The following is a 10,787-nucleotide window of genomic DNA, read 5'->3' as shown; positions in this document are numbered from 1 at the left end:
ATCTGTGGAACGAAATCTGCAGCAATAGTTTCATTAATTTGAAAATGAACGTTGCAGTTGAAAAACTAAATTGAAACTGAAACTTCAAGTTTTGATTTTGAACTTTGAAAAATACAACAATTTTATTCAAACTAAAAATAAGTGCAGGAAACGTTTCTGTTTAAACACAGCTTTGATTAAATGATTGAATATGATTTATTAATTCAAAATAATTCTGTTTTCACTTTTATAAGCACTTTGAGATCTTAATCTAGTTAGTACACTGAGAGCACATTATCAGACTATATTCAATATTACATTATGTTACATAATGAACTAACCTATAACTCACTTACACTAGTTAGTACACTGAGAGCACATTATCAGACTATATTCAATATTACATTATGTTACATAATGAACTAACCTATAACTCACTTACTTTAGTTAGTACACTGAGAGCACATTATCAGACTATATTCAATATTACATTATGTTACATAATGAACTAACCTATAACTCACTTACTCTAGTTAGTACACTGAGAGCACATTATAAGACTATATTCAATATTACATTATGTTACATAATGAACTAACCTATAACTCACTTACTCTAGTTAGTACACTGAGACCACATTATCAGACTATATTCAATATTACATTGTTACATAATGAACTAACCTATAACTCACTTACTCTAGTTAGTACACTGAGAGCACATTATCAGACTATATTCAATATTACATTGTTACATAATGAACTAACCTATAACTCACTTACTCTAGTTAGTACACTGAGAGCACATTATAGGACTATATTCAATATTACATTATGTTACATAATGAACTAACCTATAACTCACTTACTCTAGTTAGTACACTGAGAGCACATTATCAGACTATATTCAATATTACATTGTTACATAATGAACTAACCTATAACTCACTTACTCTAGTTAGTATACTGAGAGCACATTATCAGACTATATTCAATATTACATTATGTTACATAATGAACTAACCTATAACTCACTTACTCCTATTAGTACACTGAGAGCACATTATCAGACTATATTCAATAGTACATTATGTTACATAATGAACTAACCTATAACTTTGCCATCAAGGTTCACATTCATCATATTAACCCTAAGACATCACAGCACATCAGCTGCATATATTTAGCTAATAAATAATAACAAATAATAAATCAATTACACAACACACAACAAATACTAACACAACAACTCACTGCTTTTCATACAACACAGACTAACACAGCGCACACAGCTCTTCACAGAACACAGACTAACACAACAACTCACTGCTCTTCACACAACACAGACTAACACACACAGCTCTTCACACAACACAGACTAACAACACACAGCTCTTCACACAACACAGACTAACAACACACAGCTCTTCACACAACACAGACTAACACAACACACACAGCTCTTCACACAACACAGACTAACACAACACACACAGCTCTTCACACAACACAGACTAACACAACACACACAGCTCTTCATATAACACAGACTAACACAACAACACACAGCTCTTCACACAACACAAATTAACATAACAACACACAGCTCTTCACACAACACAGACTAACACAACACACACAGCTCTTCACATAACAGACTAACACAACGCACACAGCTCTTCATACAATGCAGACTAACACAACACAAGACAGCTCTTCACACAACACAGAGTAACACAACACACACAGCTCTTCACACAACACAGACTAACACAACATACACAGCTCTTCACACAACACAGACTAACACAACGGTGAATATTAATAGACTGTGAATATTACAGCAGGACACGTCCTCAAATACATGTAAGCTGTGAATATTACAGCAGGACACGTCCTCAAAGACACATGTAGACTGTGACTATTACAGCAGGACACGTCCTCAAAAGCACATGTAGAATGTGACTATTACAGCAGGACATGTCCTCAAAGACAGTGCCCACAAAGAGGCTTTTATTGTAAAACACATTTAAAGAAGGCAAGAGGTGAGGAAACATCTCTGGTTATTCTAGGAAATATGACCTGCCACCTAAAGCTCCTGGAGCCCCAACTCCAAACCCTACACACAATAACCTAACAACATTCTGAACATTTACTTTAACTAAATGCAGTTCCATTGTTCCTGCACATGTGCAATGGCACAATTCATTATCTAATTAAGCATAACACTTAAATACCCAATTAAGCATAACATCTGACTTTCTGATCTATTCATGATCAGATAATTATGAAGTGAGAGCTTAGATACATCTTATAAATGATTACTAATATATTAATTCATGGTGAATAACACTAACTCATTAGTTCATGATTAGTTCATTAAGATCCAGCTAGACAGTAACCATGATAAATGATTACTAATATATTAATTCATGATGAATAACACTAACTCATTAGTTCATGATTAATTCATTAAGATACAGCTAGACAGTAACCATGATAAATGATTACTAATATATTAATTCATGATGAATAACACTAACTCATTAGTTCATGATTAATTCATTAAGATACAGCTAGACATTAAGCATGATAAATGATTACTAATATATTAATTCAAATAATAGATGCTTTTCATGTCTTTACATGTTTCAGGGGTGCTTTTTGGGTCTGGCTTAGGGTCAAGCTTAGCGTGAGCACCTGTGAGGTCACGTTTGGTACTTTCAGCATGTTCAGTTGTCCTGTGTCATTGTGCTTGTGGTAGATCTGAAAGCTGATTGGCTACCTGTCACAGAGGAAGCACAGCATACCAGGATTGGACTGAATAATTTGAAAATGTTTTGGTGGCTGAAAATTTAATTCATTGTGTTACCCAGTGTTTACATGCTATATTCACAGATCATCATGACTAGACTAGCTGTTGCCAGCTTTAATTTTATGGGTAGCAGAAGTCAGCATTATTTTTAAAAAATGTTTAGTAGAATATATTTCACCTGTATATTTTTGTAAAGGTTAAAAGTGTTAACTTGTAGCACAGAGACTACATTTTTTTGTGAAAATCATAATACTGGTGTATTTCTACTGCTATGATATTTGAAACAAAGAGGCAGGAGACATCCCTTTAAAGAGCTGGTCTTGGGTGGATAAAGGGGTGGAGCCTTATTTTAAAGAGCTGGTCCTGGGTGGAGAAAGGGGTGGAGCCTTATTTTAAAGAGCTGGTCCTGGGTTCCTGGAGGGCTGCATTCTCCCTTTTGGCAGGATCTCCATCTCCAATACACATAATATTTTATGTGACGTTGTTGCATTTGTATAATCGTATACGTTCCGGTGATGTAACTGGAGAATGAAGAAATATCCCGGATAGGTATGTTGAGTCTGCCCCCTAGTGGTGAAAGACGTGTCATCATGACCTTGACATAATCACTCGGGCAAGAGCCTCTAAAAGTCTAGGCACAGGTCTACAGTAGTGACTAGAATGGGCGGAGTATTCTATATCATCAAGACCCTGGAGCTGTTTCTGAACCTAACTATTAATGCCCTGCCTTAAAGTGATTTCTAAGCAAACCACAGAGCACATGTTGAATAGGAAAGTATTTTAATATTCAGAGAAAAAGCAAATTCATTAGACAATAAAGTATTAAAAATTTGTATTAAAAGTATTAAAAACTAGATAATCCATAAATCAATTTTTTAAATGAATTTTTAACTGTCACGGTACAGTCCCTCCTCCCAGATGTCTCCGTGTGTGTGTTTGTTTGTATGGCCATGCCCTCCTGGTGCGTGTACTTAAGTAGTGTGTGTGTACCTGCAGTAAAGGTGTGTGCGTGTTACTGTAGTGTTTGTACATGCAGTAAAGGTGTGTGTGTGTGTGTGTGTACCTGCAGTAAAGGTGTGTGTGCGTTACTGTAGTGTGTGTGTTACTATAGTGTGTGTACCTGCAGTACAGGTGTGAGTGTTACTGTCGTGTGTGCACCTGTAGTACAGGTTCGTGTTCTTGCTGGTCGGTGTACATGACAGGTACGCAACCCTCTACCCAAGAGTCTCTGACACTGGCCTGGGGTTCTGGGTCCTCCATCCACAAGAGGGCACTGCCAGCATCCTCGCCCTCATCCCTCACCACGAACATCCACTCCACTGTGGGGACGAGGGTTTTCCATGCCAGCCACACGGTAAAGGGCACCTGCTGCTTCAGGGAGGAGACCAGCAATCTGACTGGTACCAGGATAATGACAGTTATACTCAACAGAGAGGAGACCAGTAATTCACCACGTTCTGACTGGGACCAGTAAAATGACATTTACACTCAATAGTGACAGCATTAACAAACGTGAGCTTGGGGATCCCAGTGGCTGGGAACAGGTGAGGGAGACCCGAAGTCATTTTGCCCCATATATATAGATTATATATATAGATTAACATATATATATATATATATATATATATATATATATATATATATATATATATATATATATATATATATATATATATATATATATAGGTTAATAATATTCTCATTAATACTTTAGCTTGCGTTAAGAAAACTGTAACAGTGAGGGGAAAAAAACTAAAATCCTCCTTAAGTGGATTAATATTAAATGAAATACACATGAATTGAGGCATTTTAAAACAAAATACAAATATATAATCAATCATCTTTATAAATATGATGTTATTTTTTTTTAGCCCTAAAAGGTGCTCATTAAAACCGCCTCTTATCAAATCTGAGTCTATAAACTCTTCTCAGATCTGAATCTCAGTGTAAAACTCTTGTTCTAGAATCTTTCTCACCGAAACCGGATGCAGCGGCTCACGTGCTTCTGCAGACACACGTCACAGCGCGTGTCCAGAACACCTCCGACCTCCCCGATTACGTGCGCCACCTCCTCGTCGCCCTCCTTCAACGCGCGACAGTTGAAGCGCTTTATGAGGTTGCAGGTCACTTCTGTCCTACTCGCTCAAGGCTCCAAACCAGCGCCTGTGGAGCTGTTCCTCCATCTGCCCGATAGATGGCGGTAGACGAACCACACTGGATTTTAAAGATGCGCTACGAATTCCGATGTGGTCCATGTTCTTCATATTTGGAGTCAAAAAATAAACTTTCCTGAAAGGTGATGAATACTTTAGAATTTCCCAAATAAACTAACGTGATCACACAATTTCAACTGCTTACTTACTGGAATCTCAGCTTATTTCTGCACAGCCCAGTTAATATTCTATGTTAATGACGTCTGTATTGATTGACATTATTTCTTAGAAATGTAGTGTGGCGTCTGTAAAAGATTAAGTTTGTGTTAGTATGTGTGTATAATTGGCGATCAACACTGAGGACATGAAGTGGTCTGTATGGGTGTACTTGGGGAGGGGTGATATTAACCTTTAGGTTCCACAGCAGGTGCACAACATATCCCAGTGTGCATGTTTTTGTGAATAACTTTGTAATTTAACATATATTGATATATTGGGATATATATATATATCCCACTGTGCTGCATCGCTGTTATGCCACACACCTAACCAGGAGAGCTCTTGGACTAGTGTGTCAGGACTAACTGAGGGGTTTAAGATCTTTTTCTTGTGAACCGGGACTAACCAGTGGGTTAATCCCTTGGACTAGTGAGCCAGAGACAGATACAGTCATCTTTATTGAGAGGGCACATGTAATAAAAAAGCATTCTCCTTCACACAAGAAGTTTTACAGATCCAGAGTAAAACACCTCCATGTGAAAAATGCAACTAAGCACATTTTAATTCACAATTATAATTCTAAAATTTGATACAAATTAAAAAAAAGAAAAAAAAACATAAGATATCTCTATTTTTCTGTTCTAGTTTGGCTATAGCCAAACTGTTGGCTATAACAGGAGCTGCCATGGCGATAGCAGGTACCTCACGTGTGTTTCATTCCTACAGCAGTTGCTCTGGACCTCTGACAATGATCGAAGCTGTTCAAGCTCTGATAGCAAAAGATGATCAGGACAGAGTTTTGTCAATCACTTTTTATTAATCAACAACAAGACTTGTGAGGCATGATGAGATATTAGCGTATTAGACTAGTATCTTACGCATTAGACCATCCCAAACAGAATAAGAAAACCTGCTTATACTGCAGATGTCAAGATTGTTACTATATCATCCATCCAGAGTGTGTGTGTATGTGTGTGTGTGTGTGTGTGTGTGTGTGTGTGTGTGTGTGTGAGAGAGAGAGAGAGAGAGAGAGAGAGAGAGAGAGAGAGAGAGAGAGAGAGAGTGAGAGAGAGAGAGAGAGTAACTGGGCCTTTAAAATGGATTACATCCTGGGTCTCTGAGGAGCTTAGAGTGAGTGTAACTAGCCCATCGAGGGATAGTATTACAGATCACATTCGGAAGGCGCAAATACACACAAACAGAGGCACATGTACGCTGTGTTGCAGCGGCTGCGACGTGTCCTCGGCCTCGACGGACACGCAGGGGTGCAAATTGACATGATTGACATGTGCTCCGCCCTCTACTTTCCCCCAGGTGTTCCTGTACTCTCACCTTTCTCAAGAAAACGAAAGTATTTTTTGAACTGTCGCCATTATTGAAAATTGGGCGGATTGGCGATACGCGCGTTTAAAAATATTTCACGGTAAGTTCATTCTATTTGTTAAATGTCGATGCAGTTTAAACAACATGTTTTGTAAGTACATAGTTCTGTGTTTAAATCGTAGGTTCACCCAAAAGTGGATTAAATTTAAAGATTAAAGTCCTGGTGAAGTTAACAATACACAACTAAAATGACGGACACTAAAATGGCGAACGCTCAATACGATCGCATATTTAAAAAATAATTGAACGGGGTCAGATATACGTTGTCAGTTATTGTAAACGTCGTAAAATCGTACCAGTTAAAACTCCTCTGGTCTAAACGTAAAGTTGCCGCTGTGATGTGTGTTTTTTTTTACAGTCATTTTTTAGTGTTGTCCACATTCTCAGTGGACAGTTCAGATTCCCTGTATAGTTCATTAGCTGTAGTGTTACCTGTAGTTAGGATGGGACGGTCGACACTGAGGTTTCTACGCTTGTTTCGAGTTTCTGAAGCGCAGCGGTTTGAAACGCTGATCCGAAGTGTGGCTCAAAACGGCCATGTCACGTGACCACAGGTGAACTAAGCTTGTGTTTCTATAGGTGTTATACAGTACCTGCTGCTCCTGGCTTTGACTGACAGTGTCTGAAACACACCTGATCATACATCTGTCTCAGTCACACACTCTATGAATGCTTATAAGTCAAGAAAACACACCCCAACCTTGAGGGGTTTTGTGAGAACAGAGAATTTGAGAGACAGATGGATTCAGTGTTGTCTAGATAGAAGGTTATTGATAGGACATATTAACTGATAGGCTAGTGAGAGACATCCAGTGAGCAGTAGTTATAGATACAGTGACATTAATATATACAAAGTGTGTGTAGAGAGAGATCCTCTGGTTTACTGACAGGAGTGATGTGCTGTATATTCACACTGTCATGACATCCCCTCCCCCAAACGTCTGTGCATGTGTGTGTGTTTGTTCGTCTGTATGTGTTTCACACCAGCTCCTCGTTGTGTATCGTTAATGTACGTGTATATAAGTCTTTTCTCTAAGTGTGATTGTTGTCGATGTTTAACACTCATAGCCTGCATGCTATGTCTTCATTGTTTTATGTAAATAAATGTATCGATTAGTCCCTCCCAGCTTCCATCTTCCATGTTTTCCCTGTCTTGTGTATTTCAGTTCCATGCCTTAGTTTCGTTTTCTCCGACCCTTGTTTGATTGCTTACACCTGTCCATCGTTTCTAACTTAAGTTCATGTATTTAAACGCTGCCTTGTTCCCTTAGTTTTTGACTGTTCGTTGTTGTTGTTTACTTCATTGCATTTATGTGGTTGTTTTTTTTAATTCATGCTTGTGTGTTTATTTGAATCTGTATTTCAAAGCCTTCATTTTTGTTAAGCTGTTTTGTTTAGCCTTTGTGTTTCGTAGTCTCTGTTATGCTTCACCTGTTTACCTTCGTGTATCTTAGCCCTTGTCTTGTAATCATGTATTCTCATACTCTCCGTGTCAGCTCTTTGACCCTGGACTACCTAAGGACTCTGATTTAGGATTTGCCCTTAAATTGCCACTGGAGGATCTTGGAGGGCCCTGAGTGTGGTCCCAGGCTGGACTCTGCAGAGTTCTACGGACCCACTCCAGACTACCGGGGCTGATACAGTGAGGTCCAGTATTCGGAGTCTGACTCCACAGGGTTCTACTACCCTGCGGGTTATGAGAGGAACGGGGAGTGCAACGATGTTAGTCTGCGGATGGACTCGGAGTTCGACCATGGGGAGGATCTCATAATGGCGGTGGAGGAGGTCCTCCATAGGTACCCTCCCTCGGTCAGCAAAATCACGTCTGCAGATTACAAGAGCCTGTCCCTGTCACCATGTCTGTCCCCATCACGCTGTCTGTGTCAGTCACTTTGTCCCCCTTTGTCAGTGCCTGTGTCTGTCAGTGTGTCTGTCCCTGTGTCTGTTGTCGTCCTGGTCCCTGTCCTTTCCCCGGCTGTCCTGCTTGCGCTGGCCCATGTCAGATCGCTCGGTCCTCCTGCCTTGCCATTCGGCATTGGTTTCGGGGCCGTAGCCCGATAGGCTGGCACCGGGAGTCACGCCATTGGGGAGGAACTCTGTCATAATACGGCCCCTCCTCCCAAATGTCTCTGTGTGTGTGTGTGTGTGTGTGTGTGTGTGTGTGTTCGTCTGTATGGCCACACCCTAGTTGGCGTTTACAGTTACTAACGAGTAGACACGTTACTCCATGTGCTCTCTGTATAGATTTAGTTTCACTTTCATGTTTTAGCATATTTCTCCTCTGGTAATACTGTTTCATATCAGCTGTACTTCCTTTGTCTATTAGTCATTGAGTTTGGGATGTTAAGTCAGTAATTTAAATGTTAGTCATGGCTACAGCATTTCTTTATCAAGTCATTTAATCAGTTCCAGAGATTCGCCACTAGATGGCACCCAAGTACCAGTTACATTGATCGTAGTATAGACATTATAATTGACTGTGTAAACCTTTTCTGTTATTGTGCATGATGTCATTTACAAACAACAATGACATTTAAAGTAATCTCTGTATTTGTGTTTTACACCACAGATTGGTGACACAGACTTGATCTCATAGCATTACATAATATTGGGTAACCTATTCTCTACTTCACAGTTCTGTAACATCAGAGTTCTTGCCTGTTATTACACTTTTGAACTCAGTATGGCTTTAAGTGTACTGGCCAACATACCAGGTTGAACACAGTTATAAAGCCAACCAGCGCCAGTCATACCAGTCCACTACAGTAGTCTACTACAGTTTTGAAACCTTGAAACAATTTTCAACACAACTGCTTCAAACATCTCAGTGTTTCACAAAGCCTCACTTTTCCCACCACCACCTATAGTGTACTGTAAATGTAGTGAACTACTGATGCACACTGATTAAGGACAAAGATACCACCACCTATAGTGTGCCGTGTATGTAGTGAACAACTGATGTACACTGATTAAGGACAAAGATACCACCACCTATAGTGTACTGTAAATGTAGTGAACAACTGATGTACAGATTAAGGACAAAGTTACCACCACCTATAGTGTACCGTGTATGTAGTGAACAACTGATGTACACTGATTAAGGACAAAGATACCTCCACCTATAGTGTACTGTAAATATTGTGAACTACTGATGTACACTGATTAAGGACAAAGGTACCTCCACCTATAGTGTACTGTAAATGTAGTGAACAACTGATGTACAGATTAAAGACAAAGTTACCACCACCTATAGTGTACCGTGTATGTAGTGAACTACTGATGTACACTGATTAAGGACAAAGGTACCTCCACCTATAGTGTACTGTAAATGTAGTGAACAACTGATGTACAGATTAAGGACAAAGATACCACCACCTATAGTGTACTGTAAATGTAGTGAACTACTGATGTACACTGATTAAGGACAAAGGTACCTCCACCTATAGTGTACTGTAAATGTAGTGAACAACTGATGTACAGATTAAGGACAAAGTTACCACCACCTATAGTGTACCGTGTATGTAGTGAACAACTGATGTACACTGATTAAGGACAAAGATACCACCACCTATAGTGTACTGTAAATGTAGTGAACTACTGATGTACACTGATTAAGGACAAAGATACCACCACCTATAGTGTACTGTAAATGTGGTGAACTACTTGGGTCCACTGATTAAGGGCCTATAACAGACATGTTGACAGGTTGAGTATCACTATTTCAGCTGAACACAAAAGTAACAGTAAGAGTGTTAATACAAGAAACAGAATAAATGATTATCGTGTTCAAGAAATAAACATTACAGGATTTCACTCAGTAGATTTTTATTGATAAAATGGGAAGATGGACATTGCTATAGAGCTAGGTATTATTAAATCCACAACATAACATAACTGAAACTATAAATCATCACTAAAGTGTCTTACTTCAGTATAGCACTAATGAAACTAAATCATCATTAAAGTGTCTTACTTCAATGTGACTGCACCACTTTATGTTCCAAATAGTCTCTGTGATGAAAGGTCACAGTGATATTTTTCCATCACAGACTAGTGTTGATAGATTCTGTCTGTCGTCTCACTAACGTAGTGTTTTATGTAGACCCGTCCATGTGGGGGAATGCGAGTGAGTGAGTAGACCATTACAAACACAGCCTGGGTTTATATTAGACTTCTTGTCTCTGATGTGAGAGTGTGTGTGTCAGAAATGGTCCTCCTCTTCCTGTCGTGCACATTGGA

The sequence above is a fragment of the Electrophorus electricus genome, chromosome 5 (genome assembly GCF_013358815.1).
Source record: "Electrophorus electricus isolate fEleEle1 chromosome 5, fEleEle1.pri, whole genome shotgun sequence".
Lineage (NCBI taxonomy): Eukaryota > Metazoa > Chordata > Actinopteri > Gymnotiformes > Gymnotidae > Electrophorus > Electrophorus electricus.
The sequence above is the reverse complement of the archived record's forward strand: the minus strand, read 5'-3'. Positions refer to the sequence as shown.